The sequence below is a fragment of the Eurosta solidaginis genome, chromosome 1 (genome assembly GCF_040869045.1).
Source record: "Eurosta solidaginis isolate ZX-2024a chromosome 1, ASM4086904v1, whole genome shotgun sequence".
Taxonomy (NCBI): Eukaryota; Metazoa; Arthropoda; class Insecta; order Diptera; family Tephritidae; genus Eurosta; species Eurosta solidaginis.
The window spans coordinates 292,022,394-292,043,335 of NC_090319.1; the positions used below are offsets into that span (position 1 = coordinate 292,022,394).

Genomic DNA, 20,942 nt, shown 5'->3' on the forward strand with positions numbered 1-20,942 from the left:
CGCCCACTTTTTCGATATCGAAAATTTCGAAAAACAGAAAAATTGCGATCATTCATTACAAAAGAGAGATAAAGCGACGAAACTTGGTATATGAGTTGAACTTATGACGCAGAATAGAAAATTAGTAAAATTTTGGACAATGGGCGTGGCACCGCCCACTTTTAAAAGAAGGTAATTAAAATTTTGCAAGCTGTAATTTGGCAGTCGTTGAAGATATCCTGATGAAATTTGGCAGGAACGTTACTCCTATTACTATATGTACGCTTAATAAAAAATAGCATAATCGGAGAAGGACCACGCCCACTTTTAAACAAAAAATTTTTTTGAAGTAAAATTTTAACAAAAAATTTAATATCTTTACAGTATATAAGTAAATTATGTCAACATTCAACTCCAGTAATGTTATAGTGCAACAAAATACTAAAATAAAAGAAAATTTCAAAAGGGGCGTGGCTCCGCCCTTTTTCATTTAATTTGTCTAGGATACTTTTAACGCCATAAGTCGAACAAAAATTAACCAATCCTTTGAAATTTGGTAGGGGCATAGATTTTATGACGATAACTCTTTTCTGTGAAAATGGGCGAAATCGGTTGATGCCACGCCCAGTTTTTATACACAGTCGTCCGTTTGTCCTTCCGCATGGCCATTAACACGATAACTTGAGCAAAAATCGACATATCTTTAATGAACTTAGTTCACGTGCTTACTTGAACTCACTTTATCTTGGTATGAAAAATGAACGAAATCCGACTATGACCACGCCACATTTTCGATATCGAAAATTACGAAAAATGAAAAGATGCCATAATTCTATACCAAATACGAAAAAAGGGATGAAACATGGTAAGGTAATTGGATTGTTTTATTGAAGCGAAATATAACATTAGAAAAAACTTTATAGAATGGTTGTGACAGCTACCATATTAAGTAGAAGAAAACGAAAAAGTTCTGCAGGGCGAAATAAAAAACCCTTAAAATCTTGGCAAGTATTACATATACAAATAAATTAGCGGTATCCAACAGATGATGTTCTGGGTCACCCTGGTCCACATTTTGGTCGATATCTGGAAAACGCCTTCACATATACAACTACCACCACTCCCTTTTAAAACTCTCATTAATACCTATAATTTGATACCCATATCGTACAAACTCATTCCAGAGTCACCCCTGGTCCACCTTTATGGCGATATCTCGAAAAGGCGTCCACCTATAGAACTAAGGCCGACTCCCTTTTAAAATACTCATTAACTCCTTTCGTTTGATACCCATATTGCACAAACGAATTCTAGAGTTACCCCTGCCCCACCTTTATGGCGATATCTCGAAACGGCGTCTACGTATGGAACTTAGGATTACTCCCTTTTAAAATACTCATTAACACCTTTCTTTTGATACCCATATTGTACAAACATATTCTAAAGTCACCCCTGGTCCACCTTTATGGCGATATCTCGAAAAGGCGAACACCTATAGAACGAAGGCCCACTACCTTTTAAAAATACTCATTAACACCTTTCATTTGATACCCATATCGTACTAACAAAGTGTAGAGTCACCCCTGGTCCACCCTTATTGCGATACCTCGAAAACGCGTCCACCTATAGAACTAAGGCTCACTCCCTTTTAAAATACTCATTAACACCTTTCATTTGATACCCATATTGAACAAACAAATTCTAGGGTCATCCCTGGTCCACCTTAATGGCGATATCTCGAAACGGCGTCCACCTATGGGACTAAGGATTACTCCCTTTTAAAATACTTATTAACACCATTCGTTTGATGCCCATATGTACAATAAAACAAATTCTAGGGTCACCCCTGGTCCACCTTTATGGCGATATCTCGAAAAGGCGTCCACCTATAGAACTAAGGCCCACTCCCTTTTAAAATACTCATTAACACCTTTCGTTTGATACCCATACCGTACAAACGCATTCCAGAGTCAACCCTGATCCACCTTTATGGCTACATCCCTAAATGGCGTCCACCTATAGAACTATGGCCCACTCCCTCATAAAATACTCTTTAATGCCTTTCATTTGATACACATGTCATACAAACAAATTCCAGGGTTTCCCTCGGTTCATTTTCCTACATGGTTATTTTCCCTTATGTTGTCACCATAGCTCTCAACTGAGTATGTAATGTTCGGTTACGCCCGAACTTAACCTTCCTTACTTGTTTTTTTTTTTTGCATTTTTTTAATTTTCCTTTTCTTTTCTATTTTCTCGCAAGCTCGTTGCTACGCTACGTTCTTACAGTCTCTTATTTGCGTTTTTAACTTCAACATATACTTTAACGCACACATTTGTCTTTTGGCCTTTGGCGTTTTAGTATGCGTTTGTTTTCTACTTTTTTTCTCTATCTACGTTCGTATGTTTGTCCGTTTAAATTATTTTATATGCAAATCTGCTTTTATTACGAAACACCAAATCTCATTTCGGATAATTCGTGTAGTATGTGTATTTAGTGATTGTTAAATGATTTAAGTGTGCAAATGGTAGTGGTTATAATATTTTTTTTTTTTTCAACTTTGGTGTTGCTGCAATTTTGTATGACGTTGGGAAAGCTTAATAGCACTAGGCAGCTAAGCGGCTTATGTAGAAAAGAGTCAATGTCTATGTTTTAAACAAAATTCTGAAAGCGAAGATGTAGCATCGAATACGAATGATTTAAGTATTCGCAATTTCGAACATTTAAAATCCTTTAAAGCGCAGATATGCCTTAACCCTCAGATAGACTGTGGCGTTTGGCCAGACGAGAAGGCTTTATTTTCGTGAATAACTTTACTACTACCCACCCGATCATAATAAGCTTTAGTGAGTTTCTCTTTATAATAATTCGGAAATCGATATTTTTGTGCTCAACTTGCTTTGCACACAGAGTATATTCAGCCCTATTCTGCATTTCGACTTGGATTGGAATTTTTTCGATTTGGCAATTTTGGTATTCTGTGCTCCATCTCTTTCGATCCAAATTCGAATCGTTCGATTTTTGTATTCTGCATTTCGATCGTAGTTCCGTTTTTCTAAGTTGCAAACTAGTTGGCGGAAAAATATTTTCTTTTTATTTTTTTATTAATTTATAACAGAATTTTAACAAAAATTTAAGTAAAACTTGTTAAGAAACGTAGAAGGCTTGATGATGATTGTTTTTTATATGTTTCCAGGTCAAAAGCAACATGTCGATGTCGAAGTCCTTGCACGTATTTGCCCCGCAAAAGTATCTAACACACACCTGAAAGCATCCTTATTAAATCCAAAGTTTTTTTTTGAACCTAAATAAGAAAATAAGTTATTAAACTTTACCACTTTTAAGTTCAATTTCTTACAATTCGTCACTCATCTCAAATGGATTACACAAATCTCGCAATATTTGCCTTTCCATTCTCGCCTGGCAATTTTCGTATGCGTTGCTTTCCAACTCCATAAATAATGCCGCGGCTATTGAATCTATTATAATAAACAGCTATAATTTGTGTCTGTTCGTTGGGTCCAATTATATGCCAAAGCAAGCTGCTGGCGTAGAGGAAGGTGAAGCGAAAACGTAAACAATCCTTGCGGAAAGAATAAATAAACCTTTATAAAGTATTTTAGGCCAGTGCAATGAAATTAGCATCCTTAAAATTCAGAAAATGTCAACTATATTCGTGCAGGAATCCGTTTTAACAAAACTTGGTCGCCACGGCAGGAAATTGGCCAAAAGAACGACAAAAACGCACTTACAATTATGAAAGCACTTCACTCAAAAAAAAACATAACACTGCGGCAATATATTATATTGCTTTTTTTGTACAAAATGGCGTGGATAATAAAATATAAACGTTTTTCAGTGTTTTTTTTACAAATTTTCTTTAATTTATTTTGTTCCAATGTTCACACATTCCGTACCAACAGCTGATTTCGAAAAATCATTTGCTCTTCCTCTTCTCTTTACGATTCCGTCGTAATGCAGAATACCAAACTTCGATTAAAGCGGAGCGTAGAACGGGAACGTAATCGAAATGCAGAATAGGGGTGATTAACTTTGATTGGATAACGGTTGGTTGTACAGGTATAAAGGCATCGAGATAGATATAGACTTCCATATATCAAAATCATCAGTGTCGAAAACAAATTTTATTGAGCCATGTCCGTCCGTCCGTCCGTCCCTCCCTCCGTTCCTCCGTCCGTCTGTCCATTAACACGATAACTTGAGTAAATATTGAGACACCTTCACTAAATCTGGACGCAGAATAGATTGGTATTGAAAATTAGCGAAATCGGATGATAGCCACGCTCACTTTTTATATATATAACATTTTGGAAAACAAAAAAAACTGATTATTTACTAAATAATATACCTAGAATGTTGAGATTTGACGCGTGGACTTATATTGAGACTCTTGATAAAAATTTGGAAAAAAAAATTTAAATGGGCGTGGCACCGCCCTTTTTATGGCTAAGCAATAAGCGAAGAAAAGTTAACATATCGTAATGAAATTGTGTACATATATTTTCCCTATAGCAGGAAATATTTCTATTAAAAATGGACGGGCTCGGTTAAACACCACGGCAACTTAGATGTAAAACAAGTTTAAAGGGTCGTAGACTAGAATAATAAGCTATAACTTAGCAAAAAATAGTTTTGGATCAATGATATTTCACTTATCATGTGTTATTTTGTAAAAGGAAATGGGGAGACATTTTTTTAAACGGGCGGTGCCACGTGTTATGTAGAAAAGTAATTTATCTGAAATAAAATGTGCAATTGAAGCTCACGCTGAGTATATAATGTTCGGTTACACCCGAACTTAGACACCTTTACTTGTTTCTTTTTATTTTATCTTTTTTTATACCAAAGTTGATTATGTCACACTTAAGTGTTTTCGTCTGAATAGACGAATATAGTTTTAAGCCTTTAAGACCTCATAGTTCGTATCAATTTCAAAGTTCACACTTATTTCTGGGTAATCACAGTGTTTCGGGCAAGAAAGTGTTTCTATCGGAACCCGCCTATGGAAGCAGAGGTAGAGGGCGGCCCCCACTCCGTTGGAAGGACCAGGTGGAAAACGATTTAAACTCCCTTGGTGTGACCAATTGGCGCCGGTTGGCGGAGCGAAGGAGCGACTGACGCGCCTTGTTGGACGGCCATAATCGTTTAGACGGTTAAGCGCCAATTAAGTAAGTAAGTAATCACAGTGTATCACGTATTTTCTTCAAAATTTATATACAAATTCAAATATTTGTGGGTAAAGTTCAATGTGTCAAATTTCGTCTGGCCAGGCGACAACGCTAAGATTTGTTAAATTTATTCACCGCTAATCGGAGGGTTAATTAAGATTTGTTTTCACCTTTTCAAAATTTAGTATAATTTTCACTTTGTGGAAGAGGAAGCATTTCCTTTATGTTTTGGATTTCAAAGCTTTTGGCAATATATAATTTATACGAAAGGCTAAAATAATTGCTCTTTCTGTCATTTCTTGTTTTATTGTTTTAACTATGGCCATTCTTTCAATACACCCGTAGTGCAGCGCTCTTAGAACAAAGTTAATATTTTAGCTGTAGAAAACGAAAGCGATAGTTTACGATTTTCAAATTCTATGAAATGTAAAAAAATTGCTAATTTTAGATTCAGGTTAAATATCACACAGAACATCAAAAAAAAAAAATTGTGAAAATATCAGCTTTTTATTTTAACTTGCATGGAAGTAAGGCTAAGTACTAAATCACTCGATAAGAATATTCTTACAGGAAACTGAGAGATCTAAAAAAGGGTTGGCTCTTTTAGTAACTCTTCAAATGTAACTTCAACCTCACATTTTTTATGATTCCCCCTACAATTTGTATAGAATAACTCATGTTATGATGAGGCATCTACAATATTAAAACAAAGGCTGAAGTTTTTATATTTCATTCTCATTTTCGAGGTCCTAAACACTATCCCAAAAGGAAAAACCATTTTTTTGTTGCACCCCAATACTTAATTATTTCTTGCAACCAAACATACTTGCAACAGGCAAACCCTACTTCTTTATACTAAATAAGTAAAACAGTAGCCAAAAACTTAATACAAAAAATTTTAATTTCTTCTTTTCTGAGCGGTAGTTTTGCGATAAAGTCGAATAAAAATTTGGGACTTTCACATAAAAATTAAAGTTGAATTTTAACCTCGAATAACTACGAAACAAGTAAAACTCAGCAAAATACCTTTTTGCACCTTTTTCTTAGACCGTTGGGCACCAAGGGTTAAAGCTCTGATACAATTTTTATAAAAAAATTAAAATTTCCCATACGATTTGCATAGAGAATCTTAATTGGCGATGAAACACCTCTAAACATTAAGACGAAACTCAAGATATCTTTGTTCTGAAGAATATTTTCACCGTGGGTTAGGTAAGGTTGTACTGGCCGGCCAATAAAGATCTCATATAGACAGAATGTGTTCATATTTTTAACAGAATTTGTTCGACAAGAACATTAATCGGGTGCCAGAATCTTACTTAATTACTGCCTCCACATCTGGCAACTATGCTGCCCCTAATAGCTGGCTCCTTAACCTTACGGGCACAGGACACGAACACCAAACGGGCTTAGTCATTTTTTCCTGCACCTCGCACTTTCCACACCTACAATTACTGACGAGGCCTAACTTAGATGCATATGGCGCAAAAGGCAGTGTTCAGTTACGATGCCCGTCGTGACTTTTAAGTCTTCTCTTTTCAGAGATATAAGCCACTTTGTTAGTTTAATGGCGTAGAATTTGCACACCATGTTAGACATTTAGCAGCTCTGCGCTTTTTTCCGCCCCTTTTCTGGTTCACGGATCATATGCAACTCTTTTTGACTTCTCCCTATTGTATTGTGATCGGGTATCCAGTATAGATATATGGTCCGGCCTGAGTGAAGTTTTTTCAATGCTTCTTTGCATTCCAGGACACTTCTTGATGAAGTACTTTGTGAGATGACTGCCATAATCGACGTCTGACTATGACTGTTTTTATTGATGCGACAGCAGCTTAAGCACGCTTTCTCCAGAAATTCTGCTGCTTTAATCATGGCTATAGTTTCCGCCTGTGGGATCTACTTTTATCGCGATAGACACAATAAACAGCAAACCCGACTATTTCCGTTAATTTGGAACCATTGGTATACACGTGTTTAGCATATTCCGGCAGTTCTGCACACTTTTACCAACCCTCCGACTTAAATATTATCCCAATTTCTCTTTCGAAGATCAGGCAGGTACCGTATATTGCGTTCGCCCGATAAAAGATGGCGCTATACTGCTATTGCCATACGGCATGCACTCAAGATGCTCAGATTCCTAAAGGCTTGTTGCAGTTGCTAACGCGATGTTTTTGGCCATTAGGTCTGCAGGTGAGATGTGTAGAATGGCATGCAATTCTGCTGTCGGGGAAGTCTTTACGGCGCCCGTTATGCTTACCATTAATAATATGCATACCCCATCAAGCTTTTCACCAAACAAATACCCCTTAGTAAGTTTTCGGTTTGACAATTGCCATTAAAATCAAATCCAATGAGACAGTTTAGGTAATAGTTTCCAAGTACATCCAAGCATTATCTTGCATGCAGACAGTGCCGCGGAGGCTTTCTTCGCTCTTTCTTCCACGTGGAGTTTCCACGACAACCTACTATCTAGTATAACTCCTAGATATCTTCTGCCACATTTTTTCTTGCAGGATTGCCCCTCAAAACTTAGGGTTAGTCCAATTAGGGACCTTGTATTTCCTACTAAATAACACTAGATCAATTTTTTCGGAGTTGGCGATTAACCCGACTCCCGATGCCCAGGCATGTACATCCCGAAGTGCCTGATCCATCTGCGAGTTAATTTTTGTTAAGCCTCTCCCGCTTCTTATGACTGAAATTTCATTCGAATATGATGTAAGTTTGACTGCTCCTCCATCGAAACGCCTAAGAAATTGGTTGATAACCAGCTTCTGCAGCATTGGTGATAAACCACCCTGTGTAAAATTTCACTAATGATGGTAGGTGCACTGAGGGATTAAGGGGAGGTAACACTTCACTTTCATAAATAAAACGCGCTAACGTTTTCGTTTGAAAATAAATGAATCTAAACTTTATAATTTTGGATTTGAGATATAACACTCTTGTATATTTATTTTTGATTTAGTTTCAGAGGCGTTTGTATAGTTAGGCGGATGACGATTAACTAACTTAAAAGCGGCCCAGTGCATTCAGTTGGACCGCTTACTTAAGGGGAGAGAAAAACGGTAAGTATATAAATATATAAATAGGAAAGTATGTATGCATTTATCAAATCTGCATATTTTAGGCAAACGGTAGCTTAATAAATCGATACAGGGTGAATGTAAAATATGAGTATGAGTATGTGATTTTATACAATGTAAATATTTCAAAATAGTAAGTATTCCAAAAATGTACGTATTTCAAAAGGGTAAGTATTTATGAAATGGTAAGTATTTGATTCATGTCTTCAACACACCCCACGCTGCGGCATTCCTCGCATGGACCCCATAGTGAAGAGAAATTTAGAATTTTTTTAGTTTGTCCAAGGTTGTCACCCGCTACTGTAAGAAAAATTATTTTCCCCATAAAATATGCTACGAAGCTCTATATTGCAATAATTTTGTATCAAGCTGATATACGCTTCAAAACATTTTAAGCAACGTTAAAGAAAAAACCTTCAAGCATCAGTTGAAGCGAGTTAAACTTTTCCACTTGTCACTTTGGAACGTTCTATATCCTTTCCTAACAATATGCTTTTTATAAATCAAAAAGAAATTATTAAGTTAACCATCTCACATTTTGAATTGAAATTTTAAAAGTACCTATAAAACTCAGTGACTGAAATTTGCTAATAAAAATAACTAATTAATAATAACTGTTGCGAGCACAAAGCCGCACAAAAAACTTACATATGTAAGTATCTGCAGATGCATGTATTTTAAAGCAACTCACAATATCAAAGAGTAGTTCATCAAATAGTGATTAACCCAACAATGGCATCGAATACAGAGCATACAGCTAACGAGCACACAATAACTCATACACTTATATGAATATATGTATGTATGTGTACGTGTATTTGAGTCTGATATGCCACAAGCCGCAATAACACGCGACCTTGCCGCATAAAGCTGAGTGGCATAACAACGAACCGCGTTGCAAACGAGTGTTAACCCACAAAAAAGAGCTTTCTAACTTTGACTGTTATGTGTGAAATTTGCACGGTTGTACGCGCACCATGTCACTCCCTAATGCTAAAAATATTTATCTTTTGTTTTTTTGCTACTGCATATGCACTGTAGAAGCGCGCAAACGTTTGTTTGTTTTTTTTTTTTCCACTAACACATCATCGACAGTGAAATAGAATTTTTGTTGTGTTTTTTTTTTTTTCTTTTGCGTTGAGTGTATGTAAGCAAGTTTTTACGAATGCAAATTGTTCAAGATAGCTTATGTGCTCACTGACTTTGATGATGTGTGCAACGAATGCGAGTTAACAAAAACAAAAATAGCTCAGTTGTGCGCGCTTTTTTATTTGCAACTTACTTCAGTTACAAAAGCCACGACAATACTACAAAAACATGTAGAATGCCGTGTAATCAAGAGACGCGCAGAATTACAGCAACTAAAACTGCTGTTTCTTGGGCTTTTGTTCTTAGTGTTTATGCATAGAGAATATGTAAAAAAAATGGTTAGCCTTGTTGGCATTGGGATTTTCTTCTATTACAAATAACAATTATAGTTTATTTTTGTTGTTGTTTTACTTAGTTGTTGCCACGTTCGTTTTCGTCTATGACACTGACACAATTATGCCATCATCAACGCGTCGCTCTAACTTGCTTGTACTCGTACATCACTCCACTTGTGCATGAATATTCTACTTTGTATACGCATACATACTTACATATGTACATACATAGTATGCGTATTTCACTTAAGCGAATATTACATCATTCACTTGATATGCACTGTCATGCGCCTGTAGATATGCAACGCGCCAATGTACGTACATACATTGAGTCTAGCTTATGCAACTGTGAAACCAAGAAACAACAAAGAAGCGTTGGCATGCTTGTGTGCATAACGCACTTGTGCTATGTATATTTATGTAAGTATATATTTATAAACATACATATGTGAATAAAAAATGCAGTTACATAAATTGAATTTAAGATTAACTTTACTTTAAAAATTTTTTACAAAGGAATTCAATGTAAACAATTTTTTAAGTGCTAATTACCGTATGGCACGTCAATATACGCATGGCATACTATATGTACATATGTCGGAATAGGGAATTTCTGTGATTTTATAGGAGTGTTAAGAGTTTATTTTTGCTTTCTTTTGTTTTCAACGAGTATGCAGGTTGCCATCGACGGGTTATGGTCGTGTTATTCATTTCTTTTCGACTTGCTATCGACCTAGTATAGACGAGTTATCAATTTTTTATCGACTTTATCGAACGAATCCATACTTGTTATCGATAGCAAGCGTTATCAGTGAGTTATCGATATTTTATCGATGGATTTAGGCTTGTTATCGAAAAGTTACCGATTTGCATCGAAAAGTTATTCATGTCTTATCGAGAAACTATAATTTTGGTAACGAAAATAATGGATTTTGAACGAAATGTTATCGATTTGTTATCGAGCAACTATCGAAAAGTTATCGGTTTCTTATCAAAGTTTATAATAACGTTATCTTATATTGGCCCATCAGTTTGAAACCAATAAAATACGATAACACTTCAAAAAAAAGTGACTTAGGGCCGTTTTCTCATACAGTCAATTAACTTACCGGGCAGATAAACTATTCCTAACTTTAAAGTCAACTTTAACGATTTTCATTTTCTCATCTGCCCTGTAAATTAAACCTTGCATTGTATGAACATACGGCAACGTCACATGAAAACTGTAATACGTTCATATTAAAAGTGTATCATTTTTTTTTTTTTTTTTTTGTTGCATGCTTAAGCTTGACATGATATGCTTTAATCTAAACCTAAGAATAAATTTTAAAGGGCAGAAGAGCTGCCAGTAAATTTTTCCACCCGGTAATTTAAAAAGATCTTGAGCAGCCGAAAAGGCAGGATAAAGTTAGTGCTAAAGTTAAAGGCTTGATGAGAAAACGCCCCTTAATTATTATTTAAGGGCCCAAACGACATACCACCCTATTCAATATAAGACCATAACTATACACGTCCCAATGAAGGCCAATGAATAAAACACAAAACGTGTACTGTTCAACGCCTATTTAACAGGTTTCACTATATAACTGAAAATTTTCATGAAAGGTATAAAATAATAAAATAAGAAAGAAAGGGGATATGCATGGAGTCACAAGCAAGATAGAGTGTGCGCTTTCTTTTTGGAACAGTCTTTAATTTACCTGGTATGTTTCATTACAGACATCCAAGAAAGCAGATATTTTATAAATCAAAATTACTAAATATTTTTTTATTTGATTGATTATTGAAACGCAAAACATATTATAAATATTAATCACAACCATTAACGGAAACTTGGACTTTTTTAATTCAATGGGTCATATTTAACCCAAAGACCTAAAGAAGGCTAAAAGATCACAAGAGAATACATACATTATATAAATTACGTTTAACTTAACTGAAACTTCCTTACTTCTTTTTAAAATGCGGAGGAGAGGAAACCTCTTAAATTTTACTCGTCAATTTTCTCAACACAATAACATTTTATAATTTCATTTCATTACCATACGCCAACTCATACTTTTGTATTGCTAAAAGTAGAGCACGAGTGCGTGCTAGTGTAAAAATATTTTGTATACTAAAAGGAAATTTTCCTTGCATTTTTGTTTTTGTTAATTTTTTTTTTTTTACTGTTATTGTTCTAGCTTTTTTTCGCAATACGAATAACAATTTACTATTAAAAGCGATTTCAAGAAAATGTAGGATAAGAATGCTCGTACACATAAATTCATATGCTCATTGACATACTTACGCGACCGTGATTGAAAACGCGTGAGTAGATACACACAATCACAAAAGTTTACACAGTGCAACTACATACAAAGCTCAATTGTATACAATGGCACAAGTTAAATTTTACGTAAAAAATGTGATTCGAATCTGTGTTACACCAGCAGAAAATTTAATTTAAAAATTCTGATTTTTCAGCAAGTTGTTTAACACTTCATTTTAGGAGATTATTATAAGTTTAACGGCCATTTATAATTTCATAATTACACCAATGTCAAAATAGATTTTCACTCATCAACATTATCATAAAGTCCGGTAAAAAGCATAGATAACTAAAAATAATGAAGACCCAAACAGTCGGAACGAGTTGGCCAAATCAAATCTGGCCTTTGATAATGGACAATCATCTGAAGTTGCTAATATCAGAGAGTAACAGGTATTTATCCAACAGAGGGCTCTTACCTCTCTCTCAGAAAAAGCTTTTTCTAAATCCCTATTTACAAAATTTAAGACAAAAGGTTAAAATGTTCAAGTAAATTATTTTCGGGAAAATTTCTCTAGAGGCGGTCTCACAATAAATATTAAAAGGGTGAACCCTATAATCCCAGCTTTAATCATCCCTACAAACATAATCGCGACAATTTTCAGAAAACCCGACAAAATACAATCTAGTCATAAAAAAAATACCGACATAACGAAATGCCGACCAGACAATACAATACAATCCCTATAACATAATATCCTAACTTAGCAAGATCCCGACCACTCCAAATCCTATTTATTGTCGTAAGAAATAAACGTGAATATCGTTTGTATATGTAGCATACGTAATAGTTTGTTGAAATTTGATGCGTCTTGCTGTTGAAATGTACCAGAAATTACGAAAAGATTTTTATCTGGACAATCGGTTGTATGAGGTATATGCTATATATACGATCGATCTCAATGCTTTTTTCAGAAAAAAATGTACGCACTATATAAAAGCATTTAATGAAATTTTAAGCTTCTAACCGATAAATTGAGGAAGGTTTGATAAAAAAAAAACTATTCTGAAAATGTTTTAATATAGGGGATATACATATGTTATAGTTGTCCCATTCGGCCCGTTTATCCTTTAATATTTTTAATCGAACACACAAATGTAGTCGCTCACCGAATTTTAACAATATATTTCAAATATCGAGGGACTAGTCTGCGTTCAAACAGACAAATGGACATGGTTGTAGTAAAGCGAAACGTATACATATATATATTGTACGTAATTTCTAAAGTTTTTACCAAACCACTTTTCATACTTAATAAAAATAATAATTTGTCAAGAATACAACTTCAACACATTTAGGACAGATATTAATTCTAGGCCGTACCGCCCTCCTACCCCCTAGATCCATGAAAACTTGGAGTCGTCGGACCCTCAGCTGCTAAAGAAACAGGATTCGCCATGGGTAGGTGAGGTTTGCAATTGGGTTGGAGAAGCTATAAATTGCGTAAGCAACCCCTTTAATGGGTTGCGCTATACAACCCCTTGATAAATTTCGGTAGTTCAGTCGCCTCTTCCGACAGGCATACCTGCTGCGGGTATAATCTAAGCCCCCTTACCCGCTGGGTTTCGATTTTATCCTTTTTTTCGATAGTTCCGATGCACTCCATAAATATCTGCAATGTGAATATCTACTCCCATTTCAAGATAGTTCTGATTCAGGCGAAAATTCGAAACATTTAAACTGGTACGTTTTCCACAGAAACCATATTAAAAACCACATTTAGAGTTTTGATGCTATATTTCGAATTTCCTGGACTTTAACATGTTTAATATGAATTGACGCAAGTGCTAGTTGCTTTTCACTGAATAAATTTGCATCTATCGCGAAATAAAGGTATGCCATAGAGATTAGGTAAAGAAAAGGCTTTAAATTGTGGGGAAAGAAGGCATACTCAAGATCGAAGCTCCTTGAAACTAGCATCAATTATATGTTATAAATATTTATCAAATATATATTTACCACACTCGATTTTTGGACTAGAGCAAATCTAGCTAGTGTCGAACTATTGGCACTTTAAGTCTAGTTCTGAACAAGAAATTGGGTATCACTAGTTACTGATTTCCCTTTAGGGACACTTTCAAACGGGCTCTCTTCGAAGAGGCATGTATGTAGTTTGTAACAGAAGAAGTAAGCCGAAATGATTTATTTCAGCTTATAAGGTTTGCCTTATTAATTAAGTATAATTTTGTTTCGAATATCAGCAGCTTGATCATGCTACCTACATGCACACAAACTTAATTTTTTTCTTGACAATGTAACAAAAGTAGAAAAAATCTCCACCATTTCCCTTCAAAAACAAATGGGACAATTTGTGAGGCAATGTAAAGATTTGTGCGTTTTTGGCTTTGAGGCTTCTGGGTTCCATCGCGCTACAGTTTCAAAGTCCAAAAATTGAAGTTTCCTCACAAAGTGAACTGTATATTTTTGATAGGGGAGTGGAAATTCTTAATTCTTAGCAATGCTGAATATATCAAAGTCGGTTCATATTACAAAAAAACTTAAAAGAAACCTTAAATGGAAATTTCAAAGTTTATTTTATGAAATACGACCTGTTTCGATTTTTTAGTTTTACTCCAAATAGAGCTAATGCTTCCTCTTATATAAATATGCAAGTCACTTTGTTAGGCAACGTAAATTTGTATAGCTTTTTTGGCTTTGAAATTGTAGCATCATGGAACTTGAAAGCATCAAAACACAAAAAAACATAGAGATTGACGCTGCCCCACAAAGTAGCCTACATATTTTCATAATGAAACTTAAGCTCTATTTAAATTATTAAAAAAAAGTGTACCGGTTGGTATACCTGTTGTATGTATATAGCATCAAGTAGATTTATTTTTTTATTTATTTTTGTTTATAGGTTTTTGAGTTAGGAATCGATCTCGATATTTTTTTTTTTAAGTTTGGAAAAAATTTGCAAAAATCACTTGTTTATGTGCGTAAAAATTTTACCCTGTACCATTCCAAGCCGTTCATACTTTGGTCACTATTTTTACACAGTTACTGTATCCAACAACGGTAACGTTTTCATGAACTTTGTTGGATTTTGGAGGTATCAAGTTTCTCGAGTGGGAAAAAGTACTTGACGTGCAAAGCAACATATGTAAATTTGGCTATACAGCTGAAATGTGGTTGCACTTAAATTTGCATGATAGCATAAACTAAAGGAATCAGACGAAAGAGGGCTTGCTTGGGCTCCCGTTTGGAATTATAAATGAGATGTCGGTCAAGATGCCACAGATGTCAAAAACCCATAAATTATTTCTCTTCGGTATGCTGTATTGGGTCCGGCGGCAAATTTTTTACATTGGTTCTGGTTTTCATGATATCTATACATAAAAAAGCCGCAAACGCGTTTTTCTGCTAAATTAACTACGCTTTTCTGTTTAAAAACTTACTTTTTATTGCAAAATAACATAATAAATTTCAAAGTGCAACTGTGCCCCTTCAGATCAGATTTTTGGCAGGCCACTTTTGAAACTTTAGATATGATCCTTTAGGTGTATTAGGTCTGTGATAGCCATACAATTTTTTCTTTTGCAAACATAAAGCCTACTTTTAGGCGCCATTATGTGATTGAGGTGCCTAACTTAATCACATAAAATCGTCCGCCGTGGTGTGGTGGTAGGGTGCTTCGCCTATCACACCCAAGATTCTGGGTTCGAGCCCCGGTCAAAAAAACATCGAAAACTAAGAAAAAAGTTGTTTCAATTCGAAACAAATTTTTTAAGCCGGCTCGCCCCTCGGCAGTGATTTGGCAAATATTCACTCCGAGTATATTTCCGCCATGAAAAGCTTTTCAGTGAAAATTCATATGCCGTTCGGTGTCGGCTTAAAACATGTAGGTTCCGTCCCGCAAATTTTTAGGAAAGTTTAAAGGAGTACGACGCAAATTTGAAGAAGAGCTTGGCCTATAATCTTTTCGGAGGTTATACTCCTTGCATTTATTTTTTAATTTTTGGCAAATAATGTCTGCAAGAAGGTGGCTTGCGCAAACCATGCATGTTTGAAGTTTTATTATATTACAACATTAAGAGAAATTATTTAAAATGAAAGGAACTGTTTCGATTAGTCCTCGTCCGTGACAAAAAAAAAATTATACCTAGTACAGAATAGTGTGTGCCTGAAAGTATGCTTCAAAACACGTTTTTGCATATTTATCAAAAAAGAAAGAGAAAATATTGAGAAATGTAAAACGACGTTTCTAAGTGGAGTGCTTTCAATTGGTACCTACATACATATATGTTAGTCTTTAATAAAAAGTACTATTTGTTGCGAAATTGTGGACTCAGCCGAAAAACGTGTTTTTTTACTAAAACGTAAATATGTTTCGAAAACCAGACTCGCTAATCAGATGCGGAGTGCCAAAGACCTTTAGTATCAACTTATTTCTGGGTCTAAACTTTTTTTAAATTTTGTTGTCCTGTGTTATTCTTTCATCAAATTGTAACGATATATACCGTTTCTTAAGAAGCAAATAACGACATAGTCACAATTTCCAAAATCGTATAACATATAAATAATTTACAGTAAAATAACAATGCGGATTTGGTAGAGAAAGAGCCTAAAATATAAATTTTGGTGGTATAAGCCTCTCCTAATATTACCTTCAAATTCAGTATTGGTATTTTGCAAAATTTTTGTTACAAACGATATATTCAAAATTATTCGAAAATTTAAACCAGCCAGATTGAAAGAGTTGATTTTTCTGTTTTTTTTTTCTGCTTGGTCACACTTTACATGCTTCTTTTGTTTATATATTTATACATATGTATATAAGTTTCTAGCTTCATTAATTTGATTACTAATTTATTTTGTGATGCTCATAATCAAATTTGTATAGCGCACTTGCTTGATAAATTACTTCTCACATTACCTTGCTAATAACACTGATTTTACTTATGTATGATGCACCTTTTTTCGTTTATCTCTTCATATATTTTTCAAACAATTTTATTTCGTCAAAATTTTAAACTTATTTTATTCGCACATATATGTACGTATATTATGTTATAACAATAATCTTTAAGCACTTTTTATATATATTTTAACTTTTGTTTCATATGTACTTACGTACATATGTACCTTAATATGCATGTTTGTACATGTGCATTGCTATATTTTTCACGACACGACAAGCATACACGCGCAGCTTCAATTGCAAGCACGAAATAAACTACTTAACGAACTTAGTCAATTTTTCGACTACGCTATATTTTTCTTCCTTCTTAATCCTTTAATACACACTTAATTCACTGCTTTTTTATTTTCAACGAATTTTTCTTTTATGAGCCGCACCAACCTTTAACTTTATAGTTTAATATATTTTTACATTTCATACTTAGAATATGCGAAATCATACCAAATTATGTGTTTTTTAATTTTTTGTCACAATAGTATTTTTTTTTTTTTTGTAAATATTAACAATCAGCGCTACACTTTTTATTTTGCTGCGTACGCGTATCCCGCGAACACGACGTAACGACACGTTCAAATACGAATACGGAACTGAGCATTACTTAGCGAAAAATTGTGTGGTCGCGAAAATAAGGCGAACCTCACAGCAAAGCAATTGCAAGGCATTAATATACAAATACGAATGACCAAGCAACGAGTGCTGTAACAAAAACGAACGCTATACAAAATACCATACGAAGTCCTTTCTTTACTTCCACAGTAGCTTCAATATGAATACAAATTTGAAACAAATGGACATGTGTACACATGCACGATAGTAAAATTTTTTTATGGAGCGTAAAATTCCCAGTTTTCACTTTGAACGAATAATTTGAACTGGCAGACTGGCAGAGGATAAGAGCGCAACCAAAATTCTCTGCAATTACAAATGTTTCGCTCTATCTATAAAGTACTCATTTCAAGTATAATTTCCCAATATATTTGTAGTCGTAAAAATTTTTGTGTTGTAGGGCATTTCTTATTATTTTCTCTACGGCACATTTTTCTTTTAGATTTGTAGTGCATTTTGTATATTACTGCGAGTAATGCTGAAATTTATGTAAATTCAAAGCGAGCGCTTCTTTCGTGTTCGTGTATTTTGTCCTCATTTTTGGTGCTTCCTTGTTTGTTGTGTTGGTTATTAGTGCAGTTATGCCTGTTATGCCTACAGTACTCTATGTATGGATGTATATATCTATGTATATTTCGTATGTAAGTGGCTAGTGCTGATTGCATGAACGAATAGTTAGTACTTTGTATGAAGACTTTAACACCGCTGGCCTACCCCACAGCAATCGAAATTAGGTGCGTATTACGCATATTTCTTACTAAAATATTAAAGTAGGTAGCATATTTTTAGGCGTATGAGGGCTAATAATAAACAAATTAATATAAAAAATGCTAAAATATTGTCTACAAATATTGAAATGTAATTACGAGATCAATTTTCACGATTAAATCACTAGAGCAATGTGAAACGGTAGAAGTGTTTAGTGCCACAAGTAGAATATGCAAGTAAATTTTTTTTCTTTGCATAAGTTCTGAACTAAAACGTTATATCTTTCAGTTAAGTTGGCTCAAGGTCAGGTGTAATAAAAACACAAGAAGTTCTTGTATAACCGAACGTTATAGCAAGTAACACCGGAGTAGTATCCGACTGCACCCAAGTCCTTATAGCATCCTTAAATTTTACAGAACCATAAACTGATTGAATGAGTAACTTAACAAGTTGCTTGAAAAATTTGAACCATTTCACTGGTTTTTCTGTAGGTGACCTTATTACCAATTATTGGAGTTAACTACCCGAACGTTTTGACCCTTTACAACAAGTCACGCCAACTACCCCTGTTACCAAAAACTTACGCCAATTGGGAGCACCAAGGAAGATTAAGTCTTTCCCCGCCTGCCTCCCCCGCTCTGTACAAGCATTACTCTGCTTTCAAAGTGCGGTGTCGATTGAAATACTTACTTTACCGGAGCGATAACTGTATGGTTTTTAACAAATTTTTTTTGGCCTACTAAGATTTATGACAAACATTCATTCCATGTAGTATTTTAGCAAGCCGCGACTGTTTAAGACCCAAGGTGTCTTTATTTAATATAAGGCCTTTGGTTTGCTGAATCTAAGTTTGTTGTCAGATTTTTTTTATTTGTCTCGGTTTTCAGGAAATGTATAGCTGAAAGTACCAAAAGATTATTTTTCTGACATATTGAATACGCTTTTTCATATTTCAGAATATTGTTTTAGTTGTTGACAGGGTTCCTTCGAGAGTTCAGTTGTTTTGCTTTAAAGTAAATTATTTTTTTTTTTTTATTATATTAATTTGTTGTCTTCAAGACCAAGTTTATTATTTTTGTAAAATGTACATTTTACAAGTTATATTATATTAAATTATTATACATAGAAAACGAGTAATTTAGAAAAAAAAACAAAGTTCATAAACCGTATAGCCGACTATTTCAAACCTCATGACGGTTTATCATCTCCTCTCTGAAGTTGGCAAGACAACTTTTACGTGGAAAAAAATTACATATTGGGAAAATTGCCGTGAATTTGCCGTAATTTATCCGTGAAACAAAAAAAATTGCCGTCAGCGATTCACACATTAAAGGCTTGACGTTGAGCACATCAGGTCATCAATGCACTTTGGAAGTTTCCATTTATAATTGAGTGAATTACATTTGCAATATTTTCCCCATACAACAGTTTTCTACCAATTTGAAGACTACTTTGAGGCGCATAATTCGCATAGCGCCTACAAGTAGGTTGCTGCAGCAAATCAAGCGTGCTGGAAATTAAATTATGTTAAACTATTGAAGTAAAAGGCCTAATTAAAATAACTTTTATCATGTCCACCATCTGCTCAACTCTTCCATTCAGAACGTAGGAATATGTGCCTGAAAGTATGCTACAAATATTGCTTTTATTCGCAGCAATAAAGGACTTAGAACACAAGAATATATCAAGCTACATATTAATTGCAATTACATAAGAATTTAATCGAATGTGATTGCTTATTTTACAATTGTAAAACTGACAATCTACAACCAGTGCTGAGAGTTTGATTGCAATCATTATTTGCTTACAATCAAATACAAACGTTCTGTACTCCAGTCGGATTTAAATTATTTAGCTACTTGGTGTAATGCCAATTTTATGCCGCTCAACACAGAATAATGTAAATTCATGTGGTTTTGTCGTGGGAACGTACAACCAGCTTCTTACACAATTAATGGCCAAACTTTGGAAAGCGTTGATATTTTTGTCGACTTGGGAGTTACAATAAATTTCAAACTTAGTTTAAACCCTCATATTAATGCCACTGTCAATAAAGCGAGAGGAGTTTTAGCATTTGTGAAAAGATGGGCAAAAGAGTGTAGTGATCCTTACGTTACAAACATCATTTTAAAACATTATTGAGGCCGATATTAGAATATGGATCGATAGTTTGAAATCCGTGTTATCAAGTTCATGTTGATAGGCTAGAATCAATTCAAAAACAGATTTTACTTTCCGCCTTGAGAAATCTTCAATGGGACTCCTTGCATAATCGTCCTCCTCACACTAATCGGTTAAAACTAATAAATCTTCCTACCATTGCAAGAGAGATGTTAGGTGTACTATTTATGGCTAGACTTTTAAATGGATCGATTTCAAGCCCATTTCTTTTGAACGAAGTAAATTTGAATGTTCCATGCCGAGTTTCAAGGCATTATAAACCTATAATTCTTAAACAATGTAGAAGCAATTTCCAACAACACGAACCTTTTCTATGTTTGTGTGAAGATTATAAAACTCACTCGAGAATAATTGATGTTTCGGACTCGCTCTTTGCCATAAAAAAACGGTTCTATCTTCTCTTAATAATTAAAAAATGATATGTATAGCTTTAATCTCTTGTATTTGTGAATCTATATTTCTCAACTGATAAGTTTCTCTGTAGCTGAGCAATTTTAGATCTCGGCGCTTAAGAAGCCACTGCCTCTCA

General features: G+C 34.5%; 1 protein-coding gene across 1 annotated transcript in view; it reads right to left on the reverse strand.

Moving 5' to 3' along the window:
* The window catches only part of side-III (sidestep III), a 733,037-nt gene extending 715,478 nt beyond the window's left edge, over positions 1–17,559 (reverse strand). The window contains exon 1 of the mRNA XM_067767231.1: positions 16,605–17,559. The gene's annotated coding sequence lies outside the window, so the exon portion shown is untranslated. The remainder of the gene's footprint in view (positions 1–16,604) is intronic.
* Between the last annotated feature and the right edge of the window lie 3,383 nt (positions 17,560–20,942).